The sequence below is a fragment of the Tamandua tetradactyla genome, chromosome 1 (genome assembly GCF_023851605.1).
Source record: "Tamandua tetradactyla isolate mTamTet1 chromosome 1, mTamTet1.pri, whole genome shotgun sequence".
Taxonomy (NCBI): Eukaryota; Metazoa; Chordata; class Mammalia; order Pilosa; family Myrmecophagidae; genus Tamandua; species Tamandua tetradactyla.
The window spans coordinates 158011054-158019673 of record NC_135327.1 but is presented as its reverse complement, the minus strand read 5'-3'; the positions used below and the strand labels follow the sequence as shown (position 1 = coordinate 158019673).

At 39.1% G+C, this 8620-nt stretch overlaps 1 non-coding gene across 1 annotated transcript; it reads left to right on the top strand.

Annotated features, from left to right (window-relative positions):
* The first annotated feature begins 3788 nt into the window (after positions 1–3788).
* On the top strand, positions 3789–3859 carry TRNAR-UCU (transfer RNA arginine (anticodon UCU)). The gene has a single exon. It is a non-coding gene; the product is annotated as a tRNA-Arg (tRNA).
* Positions 3860–8620: the final 4761 nt, after the last annotated feature.

Genomic DNA, 8620 nt, shown 5'->3' with positions numbered 1-8620 from the left:
TCCAAATACCAATTTATCTAGGTTAATAATACAGTGTCACTTTGGCATCAGTCCAGGAAATTTGTTATTAACTCATGTTTTTTTTCCTTTTACCCACCCATTCCAATCTGTCATTCTAATTCTAGAACTTTTCTGTTGTGCCACATTGTTGTTCCATTTTAATAAAAATGGCCTTAGCTAAATCGTTTAACATCTCTGTGTCTCAGATTCCTCAACTCAAACCACTTGCCTCATAGGGTTGTGTTGAAGATTTAATGAATTAGAACTTGTAATGCTCTTAGAATGTTCCTGATAAAAAAATAAGCTTCTGGGAGTGGCTGCTGTTATTTTTATGATGATTGCTATGGTGGGATTCTGTATGAGCATACATAACTGGAGATTTGAGTTGAACTTTTCTGGCATCAGAGACTGTGTCAACAGAGTTAAAGGTAAGGGAGACCCTGATTACTCACCTCTCCTTCCCTCCAGATTCTGAGCCAATTGACAATATTCATAAGAACGGAGTTGTACTGGGAAATGCTGAGATACTGTTTTAGTTTGCTAAGGTTGCTGCAAATATACCAGAGATGGACTGGCTTTTATAAAGGGGATTTTTTTTGTTACAAATTGACAGTTCCTCAAAGGAAAGACAGCTTTCATCTGGGTTTCTCTGTCACATGGTAAGGCACACGGCAACATCCACTGGCCCTCCCCCAGGCTTCTGGGTTCAAAGGGCTTTCCCCAGGATGTGTCCTTTATACATCCCAAAATGTCTGGGTCCGTGTGGGCTCTGAGTGCTGAGCTGAAATCTGCTGAGCTGCTGAGCTCTCTTCTGACTCTTCCTTTTAGGCCTCCAGCTAATTAAATTAAACACCACTCATTGAGGAAGACACTTCCCTTAATTGACAGCAGATGTAGTCAGCCATAGATGAATTTCATATCCTGATGATTTAAGTCCATACCAACAGAATAACTAAGTACCATCACCTGGCCAAGTTGAGACCTGAATCTAGCTACTATAGATATTGTGGGTGGAAGTGGAAGTCTGAGTCCCTGGGATTAATCTTAAGGAGAGCACTTGATGCAGCACAACCTACCATGAGCCAAGAGCTGTGTCATGTCTTGGGTGCCTGTCTGAGAAGGGAATCTTGAGTGCAGGTGTTTGCTTTACTTTTAAAAAATTAAAGCCCCCATTCAGTGGCAGAATGCTCGCCTTCTTTGTGGGAGACCTGGGTTCGATTTCCAGACCATGCACCCCCCAAAAATTAAAGCCTCCAAAAAGTTCCTGCTGCCATTGTAGAAGTCAGACATTTTTCTTTCCTATGGAAGGTCATAATCTTTCTACCCTCCTGTTGCCAGGGGATAAATAGAGTATGAACTAAATTGACTTCTGTATTAATCTGATATCATTTCCTTATTTACTAATTGCGAATGAGCTAAATGGCATTACAGAAATGTATGTAGCAGAACAAAGTATCATAAGAAGGTGGAACTCATGTTTACTCTTTCACTTTATGGTCAAATCTGACTGTCAATTGTTTATGCTTGCTGGTACAGGGTGAGTGGAAGCAGGCCTCACATATCTCAGCACCTGCCAGTGGGGCCCTGCAGATGTGCCAACAATGGGAGGAAGGAAGAATGCAAATAGTCAGCTCAACCAGCATTTCATAAAATAAGTAAATTTAAAACATACACACAGACTAATCCAGGTATCTAGCATTTCCACTAGGCTGAGTTTGATGGTTTGAAACTACATATACCCTAGATAAACATGTTCTTCAATCTAATCCATTTCTGTGGGTGTGAACCCATTGTAAGTAAAATCTTGTGATGAAGCTATTGTGACCCACCTCATTCAGTATGGGTCTTAATCCTCTTACAGTAGTCCTTTATAGACAAGAATGAATACCCAAACACACACACACACACACACACACATACAGAGAAAGACAGAAAGAGAGAGAGAGAGATAGAGAGACACATACATAGAGAAAGAGAGAGAGAAAAACAGAGAGAAACAGAGGCAGAGAGAGAGAGAAAGAACATGAGTGCCACAAAGAAAAACTGAAAGCAACAATATCTGGAAGAAAAGGGAGAGACCAGCAGACACTGCCATGTGCCTTGCCCTGTGGCAGAGGGGTCAAAGATTGCCAATAGCCGGTATTAAGGAAGAAAGCATCACCTTAATAACACCTTGATTTGGACATTTTCCCAGCGTCAAAACTGTATGTAATAAATTCCCATTGTTAAGCCAACATATTTCATGGTATCTGCTTTCAGCAACCTGGCAAGCTAAAACATTGTATTTTGATCCATGCATGTTTAATATCCTCTGTGCCGGCCTCTGGCCATATACTGGGCTGCCAGCATGGACAGTTAAAGTTTTCTCTAAGGCATTAATTAATGTTTTGTTTGCTGTTTTTTAATATGCTAATCATTTAGTTGTATAGATTTTGAGTGGTACCCACTTATCCCATAAACTATGATAATTTTACTGAGCAACTTTTTTTGAGTAATCTATATACCTCATTATACAGTAGACACTGTATGTGTCTACTGTATAGATATGTGTAAATCTACTTGACAAAAACTTCAGTGCACCAAAAGAGAATCTGGATAATGGAAACTTCTCTAACTTCCCTACTTGGTATGACTGACATGATCTGCAGGTAGGCCTGACCTACTTGGTCTGTTTACCATATGGAAGCCAGAAGTAACCAAGAACCCTGGCCCTTTTTAATTTATGAAGAAGTGATTATATGGGAGAGTGCGAGATCTTGGGGAAAGACCATGCATGAACTCTGACCTGTGACATCATGTAGGAATATGGGTTCTGCAGTCCAGTTCCTAGGTTCAAATCCCAGCTCGTACTCTGATTATTATTTTAACCTTGGAAAAGTAATGAACATTGCTAGGCCTCATTTCACCACTGGAAAAATAGAGGTAGGATTATTAGTATCAGTCTTCTAAAATGATGTAAGAATTAAGAAAGATAATCCACATGTAGTAGGTTGTAGTGCCCACAAAGGTATATCTAACATCCTAATCCCCAGAACCTATAAATCTTTACTTTATTTGGAAAAAAGGGTTTTGTAGATACAATTAATTTAAGGATCTTGAGATGAGGAGATCATCATGGATCATCCAGGTGGGCCCTAAATCCAATGATAAGAGTCATTATAAGAGATGGAAGAAGAGAAGACAGACACAGAGGAGAAGGTTATGTGAAGACAGAGGCAGAGATTGAAGTGATTGAAGTCAAGGAATGCCAACAGTCACCAGAAGCTGGAGGAGACAAAGAGTAGAATCTCCCTACAAGCTGCTGGAAGGAGCACAGAACTGCTGGTTTCTTGATTTTAAACTTCTGGGCTCCAGAAGTAGGAGAGACATTTCTGTTCTTTTAAGCCAGCAAGTTTGCAACAATTTTTACAGCAGCCACAGGAAACTAATAACACCATACAAACCTATATAAAGTTCCTGATGTAGAGAAAATGCTCAACAATTATTAGGTATTATTATTCTTTGACCAATGAAGAAATGTGGCCTATTGGATATTGTTTTATCTAAGGTATACCCAGTCAGTTAAGTCATTCCTCTTTGCGTGAGGAGGCACTAGTAAAGGAGAATTGCTAAGAATGGAAGATTCTTCCTTGGCACTTCTGAGAGGGACAGATGTGCTATCAGAAGTCTCCAGCAAGGGTGGGTCACAGTGGCTCAGCAGGTAGAGTTCTCGCCTGCCATGCCAGAGACCCGGGCTCGATTCCTGGTGCCTGCCCATGTAAAAAAAAAGTAAAAATCTCCAACAGGATGCATGGGTGGTTCAGTGGTAGAATGCTTACCTTCTGTGCAGGAGACCCAGGTTTGATTCCTGGGTCATACACTGCCCGCAAAATAAAAAAGTCTCCAACATTTTCCTCTAGGGAAATATTGATGGAAATTCTTGCATTTTAAGCCAAGGCAGAAACAAACAAGGCACAGACAATGAAGGTTCTATTTATAACATGAACTATACAGATTTCTACATCAGAAGAACCTAAGCTGTTGAACTAAAGATTCATATATATTTTGTGTAATTTAGCCAGTCTCAAGTCTTTCTGGAGCTGCACACATAAACAGATGGTCCAAGCAGGGGTAAACCTCAGCCTATTTGCTGAAAGCCTCCTCTGGAGGTTTCCTTTTGAAAGGGAAACGTGCACTTTAAGTAACGTGATCATGACCCTTCATTCTGGGCCTTCTTGGTCCTCTCCTGCTATAGCAGCACCCTAAATGGTTTAGCATTTATCACTCTCAAAAATGCCCCAGTTTGGATTTTAACATGAAGACATATCAGAAATAGCTCACCCAGGAACCAGAATTTAAAAATTACGGGAAAAATTACTTTCTTTCCTAATGATCTAGGAAACTTGGCAACAGGCCACAGCACATTCACCTGTATTACCATGAGAGATGTTCTCCCTAATGGCTAGAGAATTAAAAGGCCAAATATGAGGAAACAGATAAACTAAAATCCAGAACTCTTATAGAACTTAACATTCAAAGCCCTCAACATTATGGAGGCCTTACCTTTGAGACCTCAGGTCCAGGTTTTGGCTATCTTAGGAACTGCAGATCATGTTCCAGAAAATCTACCAGACTTAAAATACATACTAATGCGTGTTGTTGTGTGGTTGGTGACCTGCTAGGGTGTCATTTTCTGAAGAGCAATGCACTCTACACCCAGATGACTGACCTCACCTGGGCCAGTGTGGTGGTTGAGCCTGTATGATTTTTTTGGGGGGAGTGCATGGTCTGGGAATTGAACCCAGGTCTCGCGCATGGAAGGTGAGTATTCTTGCACTGAACCACCCATGCACCCTGAACCACCCGTGTACCCGAGTCTGCATGTTTTATGACTAACCATTATCGGTGCAGACGTGGGGATCACTGGTGAGATGGCAAGAGTCAGGTAGAGGGTCAACTCTTTCTTTCTGAAGAGAACAAGGTGATTTACTCCTTTCTGAAACTGTGGTGTGTTTGGGGGTGGCTAGGTCTGAGGGTTAGGGAAAAGGCAGAAAGATTATTTGATACTGGAAAAAAGTCAATTTAAGAAGGAAAAACTTGCTCTCAGTGGAGGAAACAAAGTCAACAGGAAATTTGGAATAGGGAATTGTTTATTATTAAAATAATTATCAGTGTGACTTAGATCCAGGTACGGTAAAATATCCTTTGAGGAATTCTACCCAGGAGAGCATTTGGTTCTCTTTGGGAACATACAAAAAGGTCTATCTCATTCATATCCCTATACTTCCAGAATCTAGAAAGCAAAGGGGTTGGCAGCAGGGTATATTCCCTAAAGAACCCTGATTAATACAATGGAGTCCAGCAATCTGTAAGCCCTCTAGGTGATTCTGAGGTGACCTAAAGTTTGATAATCATTGCTTTCAACTCACTTCACATTGACTGTGATGAAAGAAAGCCATTAAAAGTACCACCAACATAACAGTAGCCTATGCTGTTTTGAAGCTATTATTACCCCAGAAAAGCCATGTCTTTTAATTCTCATTCAAAATGGTTGAGTGGTTTCTGATGGTTTCCATGGAAATGTGACCCACCCAATTGTGGGTAACTAATAAAGTAGCAGTGGCAGAGAGAGTTTAAATAGAGTCGAGAGGCCACTCTGGAGGTTGCTCTTATGCAAGCTTCAATTAGATCTTGCTACCTATCATAACCTGTCAAACTCTAACCAGTACCATTCCAGCCAAATCTAAAGAACATCTAGGGCAATATATAAGATCTCACAAGGGTTCCATTCTCTAGAGTAACTTTCCAGAAACCTACAACCTCCAGATGAGTCCCTGGTCTAGATAAGTCCTGAAACCTAAAGGGCCCAACCTCTCCAAAACATCAGATAGTTCCATCTCCCTACCCCATATTAGTGACAGACCCTTCCAATATGAAAATTCAAAATGGTCATAGCCCAAACATCCCTAAAGAGAGGGATGGAAAGATCAAAGGTGATGGTGAAGTTATACATTGAAGATAGGATTTAACAAATAAATGTGAATGCTGAATCCTTAAATTGATATTGCTTGTGGTCTCCAGTATCTTAGAGCAGCTAGAAGTAAAAACCTAAAATTGTGGAATTGTAAGCCATGTCAAACTCTGAAATATGTTCTACAACTAATTGTGGTGCTGTGCTTTGAAATTTATAACTTTTTTGTATATATGTTATTTTTTACAAAAAAAAGAAAGGAAAAAAGTTGATTGTGATGATAAAAAAATATTTATTCCTTCTAGCCTCCTATATTCTGGAGCAGCTAGAAGAAAAAAAATCTGAGAGGATCATATGATTGCCCACAATAAACTCTGGGATCTGTCCTGCAACTATTTGTTGAAGAGCACTTTGAAAACTATTACTTTTTTATTTCTTTTCTTTATATATATGTTATACTATACAATAAAAAATTTAAAAACAAAATGAAACAAAAAAGAGTATATTAGTAGGAAATTATTCAGTATTATATGTTTATATTAATTAGTAATTCTTTTTTTTGGAGTTCTGAAAATGTTCACAAATCGATTGTGATGAATGCACAGCTATATGGTGATACTGTGAACCACTGATTGTTTACTTTGGATGAATATATGGTATTTAAATATATATCTCAATCAAATTACATTAAAAATTCAAAAAATTATGGGAAGTAACACATGCTGGTGGAGTGGGAAATAGAAGAAACAATGAAGAATGAAGTTCCTAATGAGTCGTGGGGGTAGTTTTGTGTTCCCCATGTCTGAGACAGTGGGCCTGGCTCTTCCCTGTGGAAAACTGAGGCATAATGAGACTGGCACATTCTCATCAGCTTCCCTTTCACTTGACCAGCTCTCAGGACCTTTAAGTTCTTCACCAAATCCAAAAGCCCAAATCCAAAAGCTGGAAACCTGAGGCCAGAAGTAGATCTTCCTAGACCGATAAATAGCCCCCTATTGCTTAAACAGCATACCTGTTTTACAGAGACCTTCAGAAACAAGAACAGGATATCAGGGCAGCTTACATCCCAGAACTCTACCAATCTCAGAGGTGAAGAGAGAGAAAGAAGAGTTTTAACTTCCTGCATCCAGATATGTCCCAGGGGCAGGCTGAAAACAAAATGCCCAAAGCTATTGCCAAGGAGTAGTTTCCAGGAAAAATAGTTGGTTTGAAAGCTGATGGGAAGTTTCTTTATTTTTGCTACATGGGGAGAGGCCCAGGAGAGAGGTGAATTCCTTACTAACCACAGTTGATCAAAGCTGGGTGAATTGCTTAATTAAATTGGAGGTGATAATTGGGTGTAACTATTCTCCAAGAAGTGAAAACCTGATATTTGTACTATTTTTGAAAGGAATTGTCTGGAATTATTCTCTTCTGTGAAAAGAGAGAAAAGAAATATTGGGAATAATAAAACTGAAAAGGTAATATTAATTATGCAATATCAGTATGGTTCAGAGTAGATACACCTTAATTAATTAATAGAATGTTGAATAGCTAATATATTCCATAGTTTAAAATTTTTTAATTACAAAAAAATACAATTAAAATTTATTCCGCCTCTCACCCGTTTCTCTAGTTTTTCTCACTCAGGAGGCAATGGAATGTATATTATTATTAAGTTTAGTTCAAAGATTTTAAAATGTTTTAAATAATCAACCAATTATTTCATATTTTATTCTGGGGGACAGGACACACTATGAGTTACCTTGCAGTTTGCTTTTAGCCTATGTTTTACTTGGCAGATGTTCACATTTGGCTATGGATGGATGGTATACTGGTTTGGAACTGTTATGTACCCAAGTAAAGCCATGATCTTTTAATCCAATCTTATGGGGGCAGATCCATTGTTGGGTAGGACCTTTGATTAGGTTGTTTCCATGAAGATGTGATCCTACCCACTAAAGGTGGGTCTTAATCCACTTACAGAAGTCCTTTAAGAGGGAAATATTTTGGGGAGAACAAACATACTTGAAGAGCCAGCACACATTGCAGAGAGATGAAACCAAGACACAGATGTTTGGACATGCTAAGCTATGAGATGAAACCCAGAGTCTGCCCTGGGTAAGCTAAATGAGGAACAATAGAAAGAGAGAAAGTTACTGGAAACAAGAGCTGAGAGAGTCATTTGAAACCAGAGTCCTAGAGAGAAGACAGCAGACATCACCATGTGCTCTCTCATATGACAGAGAAACTCCAGATGCCATTGGCCTTTCTTCAAAGTCAAGGTTTCTTTTTCTGGATGCTTAATTTAGACATTTTCATGGCTTTAGAACTGTAAACTTGTAACTTAATAAATCCCCTTTGAAAAAGCCAATCCACTTCTGGTATATTACATTCTGGCAGTTTTAGCAAACTGAAACAGATGGCAATGACTAGTGCCTAGGTTGGGGGTATCTAAAATATAAAGAGTGGTGGGACTACACTTGTGGGATCATGAGCATGGTCTAGTTTTGAGCTTGAGATATAACTGATTTTTTATGTATTTAACTGTGCATGTATGTGAGATCTGATTCTTAAAAATCCATGTGGTATATGGAAGACTACATAAGCTCAAGCAAATTATTCAACTGGATTTTGGGGATGAGAATTGTTTAACTGCAGTGCCTTGGATGTTTCCATTGACAAGTCTTG